This window comes from Lissotriton helveticus, chromosome 1_1, assembly GCF_964261635.1.
Source record: "Lissotriton helveticus chromosome 1_1, aLisHel1.1, whole genome shotgun sequence".
In the NCBI taxonomy this organism is placed as follows: Eukaryota; Metazoa; Chordata; class Amphibia; order Caudata; family Salamandridae; genus Lissotriton; species Lissotriton helveticus.
In genome coordinates, this window is record NC_136057.1 from 217,234,329 (window position 1) to 217,250,932 (window position 16,604).

Below are 16,604 nucleotides of genomic sequence, written 5' to 3' on the forward strand. Positions count from 1 at the left end.
TGTGAAATCAATAAAGTGCCAAATACTATTACTACCTACTAAATTACATTTTCAGCAGTATCTTTGGGAATTTCCTCTTGGGCATAGATTATGCAATGTTTTCAAAGCAAACAGTCTCTGTTTAAGTAGACTTTCTTTCACTGCCATTTTGGTAAATGTTTCTGGTGATGCAGACGCAGGCATTGCTTGTTACTGTTTCAATTAGTTATAAAATAAGAGGAGGGATAAAATTGACCCAGCTGGTGTTTGAACACAAAGCCTTTGAATGCTTTTGCTACATTCGTCTAGGACTCCAAGCCGCTATCCATTGCACTAGAGATCCGACCTGATTCAACACGGTGATCAGAAATTCACAAATAAAAAGATGACCTATCAGCTGTTGACCAACTTTATCAAGTTAATCGGACACTACCTTACATTTTGAACATTGAATTGGGTAAAAGATAATCAACAAACTACATGATACAGTTTGGGTAAGTCTTCTTAACCCTTGTCAAAGAATGTAGAAGACAGATGGGTATGTAATGACTTGATTAAGACTTTTTTGAAACATCTCTAATAGGACTCCCCATTCATTGGATCCTGAAAAGAGTATGCAATTGATATACCTTTTCTTTAACCAAGCCGCCTGAACAGGGACTTGAACCCTGGGCCCTCAGATTAAAAGTCTGATGCTCTCCCGACTGAGCTATCCAGGCTCGGAGAGGTCGCTCCACAAAATGACCTTATCAACATTTGGAAGTGTCCCAACTATCACTACGTTTCTTAAGATGGTTGCCGGTATTAAGTACTGAATACGCGGAATATAATAATGAATTGGCACTTCAAGCATTTGAAATCTCTTCAGTAAATTTAACCTTATTGTAAGTCCTGAAATTGCTACTATCTCATTTTTTTTGCTGACTTAGAAGTCATATGTTTTTATTGACATTGTAAAATTAAGGAAGGGCCCAAAATCTTACTTCTGAGTAAATTACATTTTCATAAGTACAGCTGCCAATTTCCTCTTCTGCAAAGATTGCGTAATTTGAATAGTATCTATTTAAAATAGACTTCCTTTCACTGCCCTTTTTGGTGAAGCAGAAGCATGCATGCACTGTTTATTACTCTTTTAAACAGTTATGAAATAAATAGGGATAAAACTGACTCTGGTGGGATTCGAACCCACAACCTTTGAATATCTTTTTTACATTCACCTAGAAGTCCAATGCGCTATCCATTGCGCCACAGAGCCAATACGCTCTGATTAGGTGCAGAGATATTCTGAAATGAAATAATGTTGATCAGCTTTATAAAGTTCATTTGATACTATAACCATGGATTTATTTTGAATATTGAATTGGGGAAATTATATTCACCGTCTCAAGTTACATGATACCTTAGGTAAGTCTACGTACGACTTAAGTTTATTCAAATGGCACATGATATATGAGGCAGATGTGCATTTCACAACTCCATGAAAGACGTTTTTGCAATTTTAGTAATGGAATATCTTATTCGTCATGCAGGGGAACACAAAAAGAGCATCCAATTAGAGTAATTTTTCTTTAAATGAAGCAACCGCCTGAACAGGGACTTGAACCCTGGACCCTCAGATTAAAAGTCTGATGCTCTACCGACTGAGCTATCCAGGCTCTGCTATACTCTGTCTTAAAATCAGCTAAACAAATGTGGACGTACACTGACCTACACTCTATGTATTAATATGGTTACATATATTAGCAATCAAATTTGTAGAGTTTAATAACAAATTGATGTTTTAACCCCTTCCATGCTCATGACGAGCTCAGCTCTTCGTGCAGTACACTTGTCGTGTGCTTATGACGAGCTGAGCTCGTCATGAACAATGGATTTACAGATCATTCAGCACAGGAGGAAAATCTCCTATAGCATTGAAGGTGTTAAGCATTTGAAATTTCAGCAGCACACGTAATCCATTTTAAATCCTGAAATTTGTACTATCTCATTTTCGGCTGACTTAGAAATCATGTGTCTAAAATGACATGGTGAAATCAATAAAGTGCCAAATACTATTACTACCTACTAAATTACATACATTTTCAGCAGTATCTTTGGGAATTTCCTCTTGGGCATAGATTATGCAATGTTTTCAAAGCAAACAGTCTCTGTTTAAGTAGACTTTCTTTCACTGCCATTTTGGTAAATGTTTCTGGTGATGCAGACGCAGGCATTGCTTGTTACTGTTTCAATTAGTTATAAAATAAGAGGAGGGATAAAATTGACCCAGCTGGTGTTTGAACACAAAGCCTTTGAATGCTTTTGCTACATTCGTCTAGGACTCCAAGCCGCTATCCATTGCACTAGAGATCCGACCTGATTCAACACGGTGATCAGAGATTCACAAATAAAAAGATGACCTATCAGCTGTTGACCAACTTTATCAAGTTAATCGGACACTACCTTACATTTTGAACATTGAATTGGGTAAAAGATAATCAACAAACTACATGATACAGTTTGGGTAAGTCTTCTTAACCCTTGTCAAAGAATGTAGAAGACAGATGGGTATGTAATGACTTGATTAAGACTTTTTTGAAACATCTCTAATAGGACTCCCCATTCATTGGATCCTGAAAAGAGTATGCAATTGATATACCTTTTCTTTAACCAAGCCGCCTGAACAGGGACTTGAACCCTGGGCCCTCAGATTAAAAGTCTGATGCTCTCCCGACTGAGCTACCCAGGCTCGGACAGGTCACTCCACAAAATGACCTTATCAACATTTGGAAGTGTCCCAACTATCACTACGTTTCTTAAGATGGTTTGCCGGTATTAAGTACTGAATACGCGGAATATAATAATGAATTGGTACTTCAAGCATTTGAAATCTCTTCAGTAAATTTAACCTTATTGTAAGTCCTGAAATTGCTACTATCTCATTTTTTTGGCTGACTTAGAATTCATATGTTTTTATTGACATTGTAAAATTAAGGAAGGGCCCAAAATCTTACTTCTGAGTAAATTACATTTTCATAAGTACAGCTGCCAATGTCCTCTTCTGCAAAGATTGCGTAACTTGAATAGTATCTATTTAAAATAGACTTCCTTTCACTGCCCTTTTTGGTGAAGCAGAAGCATGCATGCACTGTTTATTACTCTTTTAAACAGTTATGAAATAAATAGGGATAAAACTGACTCTGGTGGGATTCGAACCCACAACCTTTGAATATCTTTTTTACATTCACCTAGAAGTCCAATGCGCTATCCATTGCGCCACAGAGCCAATACACTCTGATGAGGTGCAGAGATATTCTGAAATGAAATAATGTTGATCAGCTTTATAAAGTTCATTTGATACTATAACCATGGATTTATTTTGAATATTGAATTGGGGAAATTATATTCACCGTCTCAAGTTACATGATACCTTAGGTAAATCTACGTACGACTTAAGTTAAGTCAAATGGCACATGATATATGAGGCAGATGTGCATTTCACAACTCCATGAAAGACGTTTTTGCAATTTTAGTAATGGAATATCTTATTCGTCATGCAGGGGAACACAAAAAGAGCATCCAATTAGAGTAATTTTTCTTTAAAGGAAGCACCCGCCTGAACAGGGACTTGAACCCTGGTTCCTCAGATTAAAAGTCTGATGCTCTACCGACTGAGCTATTCAGGCTCTGCTATACACTGTCTTAAAAACAGCTAAACAAATGTGGACGTACACTGACCTACACTCTGTGTATTAATATGGTTACATACATTAGCAATCAAATTTGTAGAGTTTAATAACAAATTGATGTTTTAACCCCTTCCATGCTCATGACGAGCTCAGCTCGTCGTGCAGTACACTTGTCGTGTGCTTATGACGAGCTGAGCTCGTCATGAACAATGGATTTACAGATCATTCAGCACAGGAGGAAAATCTCCTGTAGCATTGAAGGTGTTAAGCATTTGAAATTTCAGCAGCACACGTAATCCATTTTAAATCCTGAAATTTGTACTATCTCATTTTCGGCTGACTTAGAAATCATGTGTCTAAAATGACATTGTGAAATCAATAAAGTGCCAAATACTATTACTACCTACTAAATTACATTTTCAGCAGTATCTTTGGGAATTTCCTCTTGGGCATAGATTATGCAATGTTTTCAAAGCAAACAGTCTCTGTTTAAGTAGACTTTCTTTCACTGCCATTTTGGTAAATGTTTCTGGTGATGCAGACGCAGGCATTGCTTGTTACTGTTTCAATTAGTTATAAAATAAGAGGAGGGATAAAATTGACCCAGCTGGTGTTTGAACACAAAGCCTTTGAATGCTTTTGCTACATTCGTCTAGGACTCCAAGCCGCTATCCATTGCACTAGAGATCCGACCTGATTCAACACGGTGATCAGAGATTCACAAATAAAAAGATGACCTATCAGCTGTTGACCAACTTTATCAAGTTAATCGGACACTACCTTACATTTTGAACATTGAATTGGGTAAAAGATAATCAACAAACTACATGATACAGTTTGGGTAAGTCTTCTTAACCCTTGTCAAAGAATGTAGAAGACAGATGGGTATGTAATGACTTGATTAAGACTTTTTTGAAACATCTCTAATAGGATTCCCCATTCATTGGATCCTGAAAAGAGTATGCAATTGATATACCTTTTCTTTAACCAAGCCGCCTGAACAGGGACTTGAACCCTGGGCCCTCAGATTAAAAGTCTGATGCTCTCCCGACTGAGCTATCCAGGCTCGGAGAGGGCGCTCCACAAAATGACCTTATCAACATTTGGAAGTGTCCCAACTATCACTACGTTTCTTAAGATGGTTGCCGGTATTAAGTACTGAATACGCGGAATATAATAATGAATTGGTACTTCAAGCATTTGAAATCTCTTCAGTAAATTTAACCTTATTGTAAGTCCTGAAATTGCTACTATCTCATTTTTTTTGCTGACTTAGAATTCATATGTTTTTATTGACATTGTAAAATTAAGGAAGGGCCCAAAATCTTACTTCTGAGTAAATTACATTTTCATAAGTACAGCTGCCAATTTCCTCTTCTGCAAAGATTGCGTAACTTGAATAGTATCTATTTAAAATAGACTTCCTTTCACTGCCCTTTTTGGTGAAGCAGAAGCATGCATGCACTGTTTATTACTCTTTTAAACAGTTATGAAATAAATAGGGATAAAACTGACTCTGGTGGGATTCGAACCCACAACCTTTGAATATCTTTTTTACATTCACCTAGAAGTCCAATGCGCTATCCATTGCGCCACAGAGCCAATACACTCTGATGAGGTGCAGAGATATTCTGAAATGAAATAATGTTGATCAGCTTTATAAAGTTCATTTGATACTATAACCATGGATTTATTTTGAATATTGAATTGGGGAAATTATATTCACCGTCTCAAGTTACATGATACCTTAGGTAAGTCTACGTACGACTTAAGTTTAGGCAAAAGGCACATGATATATGAGGCAGATGTGCATTTCACAACTCCATGAAAGACGTTTTTGCAATTTTAGTAATGGAATATCTTATTCGTCATGCAGGGGAACACAAAAAGAGCATCCAATTAGAGTAATTTTTCTTTAAAGGAAGCAACCGCCTGAACAGGGACTTGAACCCTGGACCCTCAGATTAAAAGTCTGATGCTCTACCGACTGAGCTATCCAGGCTCTGCTACACTCTGTCTTAAAATCAGCTAAACAAATGTGGACGTACACTGACCTACACTCTGTGTATTAATATGGTTACATATATTAGCAATCAAATTTGTAGAGTTTAATAACAAATTGATGTTTTAACCCCTTCCATGCTCATGACGAGCTCAGCTCGTCGTGCAGTACACTTGTCGTGTGCTTATGACGAGCTCAGCTCATCATGAACAATGGATTTACAGATCATTCAGCACAGGAGGAAAATCTCCTGTAGCATTGAAGGTGTTAAGCATTTGAAATTTCAGCAGCACACGTAATCCATTTTAAATCCTGAAATTTGTACTATCTCATTTTCGGCTGACTTAGAAATCATGTGTCTAAAATGACCTTGTGAAATCAATAAAGTGCCAAATACTATTACTACCTACTAAATTACATACATTTTCAGCAGTTTCTTTGGGAACTTCCTCTTGGGCATAGATTATGCAATGTTTTCAAAGCAAACAGTCTCTGTTTAAGTAGACTTTCTTTCACTGCCATTTTGGTAAATGTTTCTGGTGATGCAGACGTAGGCATTGCTTGTTACTGTTTCAATTAGTTATAAAATAAGAGGAGGGATAAAATTGACCCAGCTGGTGTTTGAACACAAAGCCTTTGAATGCTTTTGCTACATTCGTCTAGGACTCCAAGCCGCTATCCATTGCACTAGAGATCCGACCTGATTCAACACGGTGATCAGAGATTCACAAATAAAAAGATGACCTATCAGCTGTTGACCAACTTTATCAAGTTAATCGGACACTACCTTACATTTTGAACATTGAATTGGGTAAAAGATAATCAACAAACTACATGATACAGTTTGGGTAAGTCTTCTTAACCCTTGTCAAAGAATGTAGAAGACAGATGGGTATGTAATGACTTGATTAAGACTTTTTTGAAACATCTCTAATAGGACTCCCCATTCATTGGATCCTGAAAAGAGTATGCAATTGATATACCTTTTCTTTAACCAAGCCGCCTGAACAGGGACTTGAACCCTGGGCCCTCAGATTAAAAGTCTGATGCTCTCCCGACTGAGCTACCCAGGCTCGGACAGGTCACTCCACAAAATGACCTTATCAACATTTGGAAGTGTCCCAACTATCCCTACGTTTCTTAAGATGGTTGCCGGTATTAAGTACTGAATACGCGGAATATAATAATGAATTGGTACTTCAAGCATTTGAAATCTCTTCAGTAAATTTAACCTTATTGTAAGTCCTGAAATTGCTACTATCTCATTTTTTTTGCTGACTTAGAATTCATATGTTTTTATTGACATTGTAAAATTAAGGAAGGGCCCAAAATCTTACTTCTGAGTAAATTACATTTTCATAAGTACAGCTGCCAATTTCCTCTTCTGCAAAGATTGCGTAACTTGAATAGTATCTATTTAAAATAGACTTCCTTTCACTGCCCTTTTTGGTGAAGCAGAAGCATGCATGCACTGTTTATTACTCTTTTAAACAGTTATGAAATAAATAGGGATAAAACTGACTCTGGTGGGATTCGAACCCACAACCTTTGAATATCTTTTTTACATTCACCTAGAAGTCCAATGTGCTATCCATTGCGCCACAGAGCCAATACACTCTGATGAGGTGCAGAGATATTCTGAAATGAAATAATGTTGATCAGCTTTATAAAGTTCATTTGATACTATAACCATGGATTTATTTTGAATATTGAATTGGGGAAATTATATTCACCGTCTCAAGTTACATGATACCTTAGGTAAATCTACGTACGACTTAAGTTTAGTCAAATGGCACATGATATATGAGGCAGATGTGCATTTCACAACTCCATGAAAGACGTTTTTGCAATTTTAGTAATGGAATATCTTATTCGTCATGCAGGGGAACACAAAAAGAGCATCCAATTAGAGTAATTTTTCTTTAAAGGAAGCACCCGCCTGAACAGGGACTTGAACCCTGGACCCTCAGATTAAAAGTCTGATGCTCTACCGACTGAGCTATCCAGGCTCTGCTATACTCTGTCTTAAAATCAGCTAAACAAATGTGGACGTACACTGACCTACACTCTGTGCATTAATATGGTTACATATATTAGCAATCAAAATTGTAGAGTTTAATAACAAATTGATGTTTTAACCCCTTCCATGCTCATGACGAGCTCAGCTCGTCGTGCAGTACACTTGTCGTGTGCTTATGACGAGCTGAGCTCGTCATGAACAATGGATTTACAGATCATTCAGCACAGGAGGAAAATCTCCTGTAGCATTGAAGGTGTTAAGCATTTGAAATTTCAGCAGCACACGTAATCCATTTTAAATCCTGAAATTTGTACTATCTCATTTTCGGCTGACTTAGAAATCATGTGTCTAAAATGACCTTGTGAAATCAATAAAGTGCCAAATACTATTACTACCTACTAAATTACATACATTTTCAGCAGTTTCTTTTGGAACTTCCTCTTGGGCATAGATTATGCAATGTTTTCAAAGCAAACAGTCTCTGTTTAAGTAGACTTTCTTTCACTGCCATTTTGGTAAATGTTTCTGGTGATGCAGACGTAGGCATTGCTTGTTACTGTTTCAATTAGTTATAAAATAAGAGGAGGGATAAAATTGACCCAGCTGGTGTTTGAACACAAAGCCTTTGAATGCTTTTGCTACATTCGTCTAGGACTCCAAGCCGCTATCCATTGCACTAGAGATCCGACCTGATTCAACACGGTGATCAGAGATTCACAAATAAAAAGATGACCTATCAGCTGTTGACCAACTTTATCAAGTTAATCGGACACTACCTTACATTTTGAACATTGAATTGGGTAAAAGATAATCAACAAACTACATGATACAGTTTGGGTAAGTCTTCTTAACCCTTGTCAAAGAATGTAGAAGACAGATGGGTATGTAATGACTTGATTAAGACTTTTTTGAAACATCTCTAATAGGACTCCCCATTCATTGGATCCTGAAAAGAGTATGCAATTGATATACCTTTTCTTTAACCAAGCCGCCTGAACAGGGACTTGAACCCTGGGCCCTCAGATTAAAAGTCTGATGCTCTCCCGACTGAGCTATCCAGGCTCGGAGAGGTCGCTCCACAAAATGACCTTATCAACATTTGGAAGTGTCCCAACTATCACTACGTTTCTTAAGATGGTTGCCGGTATTAAGTACTGAATACGCGGAATATAATAATGAATTGGCACTTCAAGCATTTGAAATCTCTTCAGTAAATTTAACCTTATTGTAAGTCCTGAAATTGCTACTATCTCATTTTTTTTGCTGACTTAGAAGTCATATGTTTTTATTGACATTGTAAAATTAAGGAAGGGCCCAAAATCTTACTTCTGAGTAAATTACATTTTCATAAGTACAGCTGCCAATTTCCTCTTCTGCAAAGATTGCGTAATTTGAATAGTATCTATTTAAAATAGACTTCCTTTCACTGCCCTTTTTGGTGAAGCAGAAGCATGCATGCACTGTTTATTACTCTTTTAAACAGTTATGAAATAAATAGGGATAAAACTGACTCTGGTGGGATTCGAACCCACAACCTTTGAATATCTTTTTTACATTCACCTAGAAGTCCAATGCGCTATCCATTGCGCCACAGAGCCAATACGCTCTGATTAGGTGCAGAGATATTCTGAAATGAAATAATGTTGATCAGCTTTATAAAGTTCATTTGATACTATAACCATGGATTTATTTTGAATATTGAATTGGGGAAATTATATTCACCGTCTCAAGTTACATGATACCTTAGGTAAGTCTACGTACGACTTAAGTTTAGTCAAATGGCACATGATATATGAGGCAGATGTGCATTTCACAACTCCATGAAAGACGTTTTTGCAATTTTAGTAATGGAATATCTTATTCGTCATGCAGGGGAACACAAAAAGAGCATCCAATTAGAGTAATTTTTCTTTAAATGAAGCAACCGCCTGAACAGGGACTTGAACCCTGGACCCTCAGATTAAAAGTCTGATGCTCTACCGACTGAGCTATCCAGGCTCTGCTATACTCTGTCTTAAAATCAGCTAAACAAATGTGGACGTACACTGACCTACACTCTATGTATTAATATGGTTACATATATTAGCAATCAAATTTGTAGAGTTTAATAACAAATTGATGTTTTAACCCCTTCCATGCTCATGACGAGCTCAGCTCTTCGTGCAGTACACTTGTCGTGTGCTTATGACGAGCTGAGCTCGTCATGAACAATGGATTTACAGATCATTCAGCACAGGAGGAAAATCTCCTATAGCATTGAAGGTGTTAAGCATTTGAAATTTCAGCAGCACACGTAATCCATTTTAAATCCTGAAATTTGTACTATCTCATTTTCGGCTGACTTAGAAATCATGTGTCTAAAATGACATGGTGAAATCAATAAAGTGCCAAATACTATTACTACCTACTAAATTACATACATTTTCAGCAGTATCTTTGGGAATTTCCTCTTGGGCATAGATTATGCAATGTTTTCAAAGCAAACAGTCTCTGTTTAAGTAGACTTTCTTTCACTGCCATTTTGGTAAATGTTTCTGGTGATGCAGACGCAGGCATTGCTTGTTACTGTTTCAATTAGTTATAAAATAAGAGGAGGGATAAAATTGACCCAGCTGGTGTTTGAACACAAAGCCTTTGAATGCTTTTGCTACATTCGTCTAGGACTCCAAGCCGCTATCCATTGCACTAGAGATCCGACCTGATTCAACACGGTGATCAGAGATTCACAAATAAAAAGATGACCTATCAGCTGTTGACCAACTTTATCAAGTTAATCGGACACTACCTTACATTTTGAACATTGAATTGGGTAAAAGATAATCAACAAACTACATGATACAGTTTGGGTAAGTCTTCTTAACCCTTGTCAAAGAATGTAGAAGACAGATGGGTATGTAATGACTTGATTAAGACTTTTTTGAAACATCTCTAATAGGACTCCCCATTCATTGGATCCTGAAAAGAGTATGCAATTGATATACCTTTTCTTTAACCAAGCCGCCTGAACAGGGACTTGAACCCTGGGCCCTCAGATTAAAAGTCTGATGCTCTCCCGACTGAGCTATCCAGGCTCGGAGAGGGCGCTCCACAAAATGACCTTATCAACATTTGGAAGTGTCCCAACTATCACTACGTTTCTTAAGATGGTTGCCGGTATTAAGTACTGAATACGCGGAATATAATAATGAATTGGTACTTCAAGCATTTGAAATCTCTTCAGTAAATTTAACCTTATTGTAAGTCCTGAAATTGCTACTATCTCATTTTTTTTGCTGACTTAGAATTCATATGTTTTTATTGACATTGTAAAATTAAGGAAGGGCCCAAAATCTTACTTCTGAGTAAATTACATTTTCATAAGTACAGCTGCCAATTTCCTCTTCTGCAAAGATTGCGTAACTTGAATAGTATCTATTTAAAATAGACTTCCTTTCACTGCCCTTTTTGGTGAAGCAGAAGCATGCATGCACTGTTTATTACTCTTTTAAACAGTTATGAAATAAATAGGGATAAAACTGACTCTGGTGGGATTCGAACCCACAACCTTTGAATATCTTTTTTACATTCACCTAGAAGTCCAATGCACTATCCATTGCGCCACAGAGCCAATACACTCTGATGAGGTGCAGAGATATTCTGAAATGAAATAATGTTGATCAGCTTTATAAAGTTCATTTGATACTATAACCATGGATTTATTTTGAATATTGAATTGGGGAAATTATATTCACCGTCTCAAGTTACATGATACCTTAGGTAAGTCTACGTACGACTTAAGTTTAGGCAAAAGGCACATGATATATGAGGCAGATGTGCATTTCACAACTCCATGAAAGACGTTTTTGCAATTTTAGTAATGGAATATCTTATTCGTCATGCAGGGGAACACAAAAAGAGCATCCAATTAGAGTAATTTTTCTTTAAAGGAAGCAACCGCCTGAACAGGGACTTGAACCCTGGACCCTCAGATTAAAAGTCTGATGCTCTACCGACTGAGCTATCCAGGCTCTGCTATACTCTGTCTTAAAATCAGCTAAACAAATGTGGACGTACACTGACCTACACTCTGTGTATTAATATGGTTACATATATTAGCAATCAAATTTGTAGAGTTTAATAACAAATTGATGTTTTAACCCCTTCCATGCTCATGACGAGCTCAGCTCGTCGTGCAGTACACTTGTCATGTGCTTATGACGAGCTCAGCTCGTCATGAACAATGGATTTACAGATCATTCAGCACAGGAGGAAAATCTCCTGTAGCATTGAAGGTGTTAAGCATTTGAAATTTCAGCAGCACACGTAATCCATTTTAAATCCTGAAATTTGTACTATCTCATTTTCGGCTGACTTAGAAATCATGTGTCTAAAATGACCTTGTGAAATCAATAAAGTGCCAAATACTATTACTACCTACTAAATTACATACATTTTCAGCAGTTTCTTTGGGAACTTCCTCTTGGGCATAGATTATGCAATGTTTTCAAAGCAAACAGTCTCTGTTTAAGTAGACTTTCTTTCACTGCCATTTTGGTAAATGTTTCTGGTGATGCAGACGTAGGCATTGCTTGTTACTGTTTCAATTAGTTATAAAATAAGAGGAGGGATAAAATTGACCCAGCTGGTGTTTGAACACAAAGCCTTTGAATGCTTTTGCTACATTCGTCTAGGACTCCAAGCCGCTATCCATTGCACTAGAGATCCGACCTGATTCAACACGGTGATCAGAGATTCACAAATAAAAAGATGACCTATCAGCTGTTGACCAACTTTATCAAGTTAATCGGACACTACCTTACATTTTGAACATTGAATTGGGTAAAAGATAATCAACAAACTACATGATACAGTTTGGGTAAGTCTTCTTAACCCTTGTCAAAGAATGTAGAAGACAGATGGGTATGTAATGACTTGATTAAGACTTTTTTGAAACATCTCTAATAGGACTCCCCATTCATTGGATCCTGAAAAGAGTATGCAATTGATATACCTTTTCTTTAACCAAGCCGCCTGAACAGGGACTTGAACCCTGGGCCCTCAGATTAAAAGTCTGATGCTCTCCCGACTGAGCTACCCAGGCTCGGACAGGTCACTCCACAAAATGACCTTATCAACATTTGGAAGTGTCCCAACTATCACTACGTTTCTTAAGATGGTTGCCGGTATTAAGTACTGAATACGCGGAATATAATAATGAATTGGTACTTCAAGCATTTGAAATCTCTTCAGTAAATTTAACCTTATTGTAAGTCCTGAAATTGCTACTATCTCATTTTTTTTGCTGACTTAGAATTCATATGTTTTTATTGACATTGTAAAATTAAGGAAGGGCCCAAAATCTTACTTCTGAGTAAATTACATTTTCATAAGTACAGCTGCCAATTTCCTCTTCTGCAAAGATTGCGTAACTTGAATAGTATCTATTTAAAATAGACTTCCTTTCACTGCCCTTTTTGGTGAAGCAGAAGCATGCATGCACTGTTTATTACTCTTTTAAACAGTTATGAAATAAATAGGGATAAAACTGACTCTGGTGGGATTCGAACCCACAACCTTTGAATATCTTTTTTACATTCACCTAGAAGTCCAATGCGCTATCCATTGCGCCACAGAGCCAATACACTCTGATGAGGTGCAGAGATATTCTGAAATGAAATAATGTTGATCAGCTTTATAAAGTTCATTTGATACTATAACCATGGATTTATTTTGAATATTGAATTGGGGAAATTATATTCACCGTCTCAAGTTACATGATACCTTAGGTAAATCTACGTACGACTTAAGTTTAGTCAAATGGCACATGATATATGAGGCAGATGTGCATTTCACAACTCCATGAAAGACGTTTTTGCAATTTTAGTAATGGAATATCTTATTCGTCATGCAGGGGAACACAAAAAGAGCATCCAATTAGAGTAATTTTTCTTTAAAGGAAGCACCCGCCTGAACAGGGACTTGAACCCTGGTTCCTCAGATTAAAAGTCTGATGCTCTACCGACTGAGCTATTCAGGCTCTGCTATACACTGTCTTAAAAACAGCTAAACAAATGTGGACGTACACTGACCTACACTCTGTGTATTAATATGGTTACATACATTAGCAATCAAATTTGTAGAGTTTAATAACAAATTGATGTTTTAACCCCTTCCATGCTCATGACGAGCTCAGCTCGTCGTGCAGTACACTTGTCGTGTGCTTATGACGAGCTGAGCTCGTCATGAACAATGGATTTACAGATCATTCAGCACAGGAGGAAAATCTCCTGTAGCATTGAAGGTGTTAAGCATTTGAAATTTCAGCAGCACACGTAATCCATTTTAAATCCTGAAATTTGTACTATCTCATTTTCGGCTGACTTAGAAATCATGTGTCTAAAATGACATTGTGAAATCAATAAAGTGCCAAATACTATTACTACCTACTAAATTACATTTTCAGCAGTATCTTTGGGAATTTCCTCTTGGGCATAGATTATGCAATGTTTTCAAAGCAAACAGTCTCTGTTTAAGTAGACTTTCTTTCACTGCCATTTTGGTAAATGTTTCTGGTGATGCAGACGCAGGCATTGCTTGTTACTGTTTCAATTAGTTATAAAATAAGAGGAGGGATAAAATTGACCCAGCTGGTGTTTGAACACAAAGCCTTTGAATGCTTTTGCTACATTCGTCTAGGACTCCAAGCCGCTATCCATTGCACTAGAGATCCGACCTGATTCAACACGGTGATCAGAGATTCACAAATAAAAAGATGACCTATCAGCTGTTGACCAACTTTATCAAGTTAATCGGACACTACCTTACATTTTGAACATTGAATTGGGTAAAAGATAATCAACAAACTACATGATACAGTTTGGGTAAGTCTTCTTAACCCTTGTCAAAGAATGTAGAAGACAGATGGGTATGTAATGACTTGATTAAGACTTTTTTGAAACATCTCTAATAGGACTCCCCATTCATTGGATCCTGAAAAGAGTATGCAATTGATATACCTTTTCTTTAACCAAGCCGCCTGAACAGGGACTTGAACCCTGGGCCCTCAGATTAAAAGTCTGATGCTCTCCCGACTGAGCTATCCAGGCTCGGAGAGGTCGCTCCACAAAATGACCTTATCAACATTTGGAAGTGTCCCAACTATCACTACGTTTCTTAAGATGGTTGCCGGTATTAAGTACTGAATACGCGGAATATAATAATGAATTGGCACTTCAAGCATTTGAAATCTCTTCAGTAAATTTAACCTTATTGTAAGTCCTGAAATTGCTACTATCTCATTTTTTTTGCTGACTTAGAAGTCATATGTTTTTATTGACATTGTAAAATTAAGGAAGGGCCCAAAATCTTACTTCTGAGTAAATTACATTTTCATAAGTACAGCTGCCAATTTCCTCTTCTGCAAAGATTGCGTAATTTGAATAGTATCTATTTAAAATAGACTTCCTTTCACTGCCCTTTTTGGTGAAGCAGAAGCATGCATGCACTGTTTATTACTCTTTTAAACAGTTATGAAATAAATAGGGATAAAACTGACTCTGGTGGGATTCGAACCCACAACCTTTGAATATCTTTTTTACATTCACCTAGAAGTCCAATGCGCTATCCATTGCGCCACAGAGCCAATACGCTCTGATTAGGTGCAGAGATATTCTGAAATGAAATAATGTTGATCAGCTTTATAAAGTTCATTTGATACTATAACCATGGATTTATTTTGAATATTGAATTGGGGAAATTATATTCACCGTCTCAAGTTACATGATACCTTAGGTAAGTCTACGTACGACTTAAGTTTAGTCAAAAGGCACATGATATATGAGGCAGATGTGCATTTCACAACTCCATGAAAGACGTTTTTGCAATTTTAGTAATGGAATATCTTATTCGTCATGCAGGGGAACACAAAAAGAGCATCCAATTAGAGTAATTTTTCTTTAAATGAAACAACCGCCTGAACAGGGACTTGAACCCTGGACCCTCAGATTAAAAGTCTGATGCTCTACCGACTGAGCTATCCAGGCTCTGCTATACTCTGTCTTAAAATCAGCTAAACAAATGTGGACGTACACTGACCTACACTCTATGTATTAATATGGTTACATATATTAGCAATCAAATTTGTAGAGTTTAATAACAAATTGATGTTTTAACCCCTTCCATGCTCATGACGAGCTCAGCTCTTCGTGCAGTACACTTGTCGTGTGCTTATGACGAGCTCAGCTCGTCATGAACAATGGATTTACAGATCATTCAGCACAGGAGGAAAATCTCCTGTAGCATTGAAGGTGTTAAGCATTTGAAATTTCAGCAGCACACGTAATCCATTTTAAATCCAGAAATTTGTACTATCTCATTTTCGGCTGACTTAGAAATCATGTGTCTAAAATGACCTTGTGAAATTAATAAAGTGCCAAATACTATTACTACCTACTAAATTACATACATTTTCAGCAGTTTCTTTGGGAACTTCCTCTTGGGCATAGATTATGCAATGTTTTCAAAGCAAACAGTCTCTGTTTAAGTAGACTTTCTTTCACTGCCATTTTGGTAAATGTTTCTGGTGATGCAGACGTAGGCATTGCTTGTTACTGTTTCAATTAGTTATAAAATAAGAGGAGGGATAAAATTGACCCAGCTGGTGTTTGAACACAAAGCCTTTGAATGCTTTTGCTACATTCGTCTAGGACTCCAAGCCGCTATCCATTGCACTAGAGATCCGACCTGATTCAACACGGTGATCAGAGATTCACAAATAAAAAGATGACCTATCAGCTGTTGACCAACTTTATCAAGTTAATCGGACACTACCTTACATTTTGAACATTGAATTGGGTAAAAGATAATCAACAAACTACATGATACAGTTTGGGTAAGTCTTCTTAACCCTTGTCAAAGAATGTAGAAGACAGATGGGTATGTAATGACTTGATTAAGA

General features: G+C 37.1%; 21 non-coding genes across 21 annotated transcripts; all 21 read right to left on the reverse strand.

The window, feature by feature from the left end:
- Nucleotides 1-625: 625 nt before the first annotated feature.
- Nucleotides 626-698, reverse strand: TRNAK-UUU (transfer RNA lysine (anticodon UUU)). The gene has a single exon. It is a non-coding gene; the product is annotated as a tRNA-Lys (tRNA).
- A 445-nt stretch (nt 699-1,143) lies between these two features.
- On the reverse strand, nt 1,144-1,234 carry TRNAR-UCU (transfer RNA arginine (anticodon UCU)). Its single transcript is given in 2 exon segments — nt 1,144-1,179; nt 1,198-1,234. It is a non-coding gene; the product is annotated as a tRNA-Arg (tRNA).
- Nucleotides 1,235-1,561: 327 nt separating this feature from the next.
- TRNAK-UUU (transfer RNA lysine (anticodon UUU)) lies at nt 1,562-1,634 on the reverse strand. Its single transcript has one exon. It is a non-coding gene; the product is annotated as a tRNA-Lys (tRNA).
- A 1,519-nt stretch (nt 1,635-3,153) lies between these two features.
- Nucleotides 3,154-3,244, reverse strand: TRNAR-UCU (transfer RNA arginine (anticodon UCU)). Its single transcript is given in 2 exon segments — nt 3,154-3,189; nt 3,208-3,244. It is a non-coding gene; the product is annotated as a tRNA-Arg (tRNA).
- Nucleotides 3,245-3,571: 327 nt separating this feature from the next.
- Nucleotides 3,572-3,644, reverse strand: TRNAK-UUU (transfer RNA lysine (anticodon UUU)). The gene has a single exon. It is a non-coding gene; the product is annotated as a tRNA-Lys (tRNA).
- Nucleotides 3,645-4,640: 996 nt separating this feature from the next.
- Nucleotides 4,641-4,713, reverse strand: TRNAK-UUU (transfer RNA lysine (anticodon UUU)). The gene has a single exon. It is a non-coding gene; the product is annotated as a tRNA-Lys (tRNA).
- A 445-nt stretch (nt 4,714-5,158) lies between these two features.
- On the reverse strand, nt 5,159-5,249 carry TRNAR-UCU (transfer RNA arginine (anticodon UCU)). The gene is given in 2 exon segments: nt 5,159-5,194; nt 5,213-5,249. It is a non-coding gene; the product is annotated as a tRNA-Arg (tRNA).
- A 327-nt stretch (nt 5,250-5,576) lies between these two features.
- Nucleotides 5,577-5,649, reverse strand: TRNAK-UUU (transfer RNA lysine (anticodon UUU)). Its single transcript has one exon. It is a non-coding gene; the product is annotated as a tRNA-Lys (tRNA).
- Nucleotides 5,650-7,167: 1,518 nt separating this feature from the next.
- TRNAR-UCU (transfer RNA arginine (anticodon UCU)) lies at nt 7,168-7,258 on the reverse strand. Its single transcript is given in 2 exon segments — nt 7,168-7,203; nt 7,222-7,258. It is a non-coding gene; the product is annotated as a tRNA-Arg (tRNA).
- A 327-nt stretch (nt 7,259-7,585) lies between these two features.
- On the reverse strand, nt 7,586-7,658 carry TRNAK-UUU (transfer RNA lysine (anticodon UUU)). The gene has a single exon. It is a non-coding gene; the product is annotated as a tRNA-Lys (tRNA).
- A 1,000-nt stretch (nt 7,659-8,658) lies between these two features.
- On the reverse strand, nt 8,659-8,731 carry TRNAK-UUU (transfer RNA lysine (anticodon UUU)). The gene has a single exon. It is a non-coding gene; the product is annotated as a tRNA-Lys (tRNA).
- Nucleotides 8,732-9,176: 445 nt separating this feature from the next.
- TRNAR-UCU (transfer RNA arginine (anticodon UCU)) lies at nt 9,177-9,267 on the reverse strand. The gene is given in 2 exon segments: nt 9,177-9,212; nt 9,231-9,267. It is a non-coding gene; the product is annotated as a tRNA-Arg (tRNA).
- A 327-nt stretch (nt 9,268-9,594) lies between these two features.
- TRNAK-UUU (transfer RNA lysine (anticodon UUU)) lies at nt 9,595-9,667 on the reverse strand. The gene has a single exon. It is a non-coding gene; the product is annotated as a tRNA-Lys (tRNA).
- A 1,000-nt stretch (nt 9,668-10,667) lies between these two features.
- On the reverse strand, nt 10,668-10,740 carry TRNAK-UUU (transfer RNA lysine (anticodon UUU)). Its single transcript has one exon. It is a non-coding gene; the product is annotated as a tRNA-Lys (tRNA).
- Nucleotides 10,741-11,185: 445 nt separating this feature from the next.
- On the reverse strand, nt 11,186-11,276 carry TRNAR-UCU (transfer RNA arginine (anticodon UCU)). Its single transcript is given in 2 exon segments — nt 11,186-11,221; nt 11,240-11,276. It is a non-coding gene; the product is annotated as a tRNA-Arg (tRNA).
- Nucleotides 11,277-11,603: 327 nt separating this feature from the next.
- On the reverse strand, nt 11,604-11,676 carry TRNAK-UUU (transfer RNA lysine (anticodon UUU)). The gene has a single exon. It is a non-coding gene; the product is annotated as a tRNA-Lys (tRNA).
- Nucleotides 11,677-13,194: 1,518 nt separating this feature from the next.
- Nucleotides 13,195-13,285, reverse strand: TRNAR-UCU (transfer RNA arginine (anticodon UCU)). The gene is given in 2 exon segments: nt 13,195-13,230; nt 13,249-13,285. It is a non-coding gene; the product is annotated as a tRNA-Arg (tRNA).
- Nucleotides 13,286-13,612: 327 nt separating this feature from the next.
- TRNAK-UUU (transfer RNA lysine (anticodon UUU)) lies at nt 13,613-13,685 on the reverse strand. Its single transcript has one exon. It is a non-coding gene; the product is annotated as a tRNA-Lys (tRNA).
- A 996-nt stretch (nt 13,686-14,681) lies between these two features.
- On the reverse strand, nt 14,682-14,754 carry TRNAK-UUU (transfer RNA lysine (anticodon UUU)). The gene has a single exon. It is a non-coding gene; the product is annotated as a tRNA-Lys (tRNA).
- Nucleotides 14,755-15,199: 445 nt separating this feature from the next.
- TRNAR-UCU (transfer RNA arginine (anticodon UCU)) lies at nt 15,200-15,290 on the reverse strand. The gene is given in 2 exon segments: nt 15,200-15,235; nt 15,254-15,290. It is a non-coding gene; the product is annotated as a tRNA-Arg (tRNA).
- Nucleotides 15,291-15,617: 327 nt separating this feature from the next.
- TRNAK-UUU (transfer RNA lysine (anticodon UUU)) lies at nt 15,618-15,690 on the reverse strand. The gene has a single exon. It is a non-coding gene; the product is annotated as a tRNA-Lys (tRNA).
- Between the last annotated feature and the right edge of the window lie 914 nt (nt 15,691-16,604).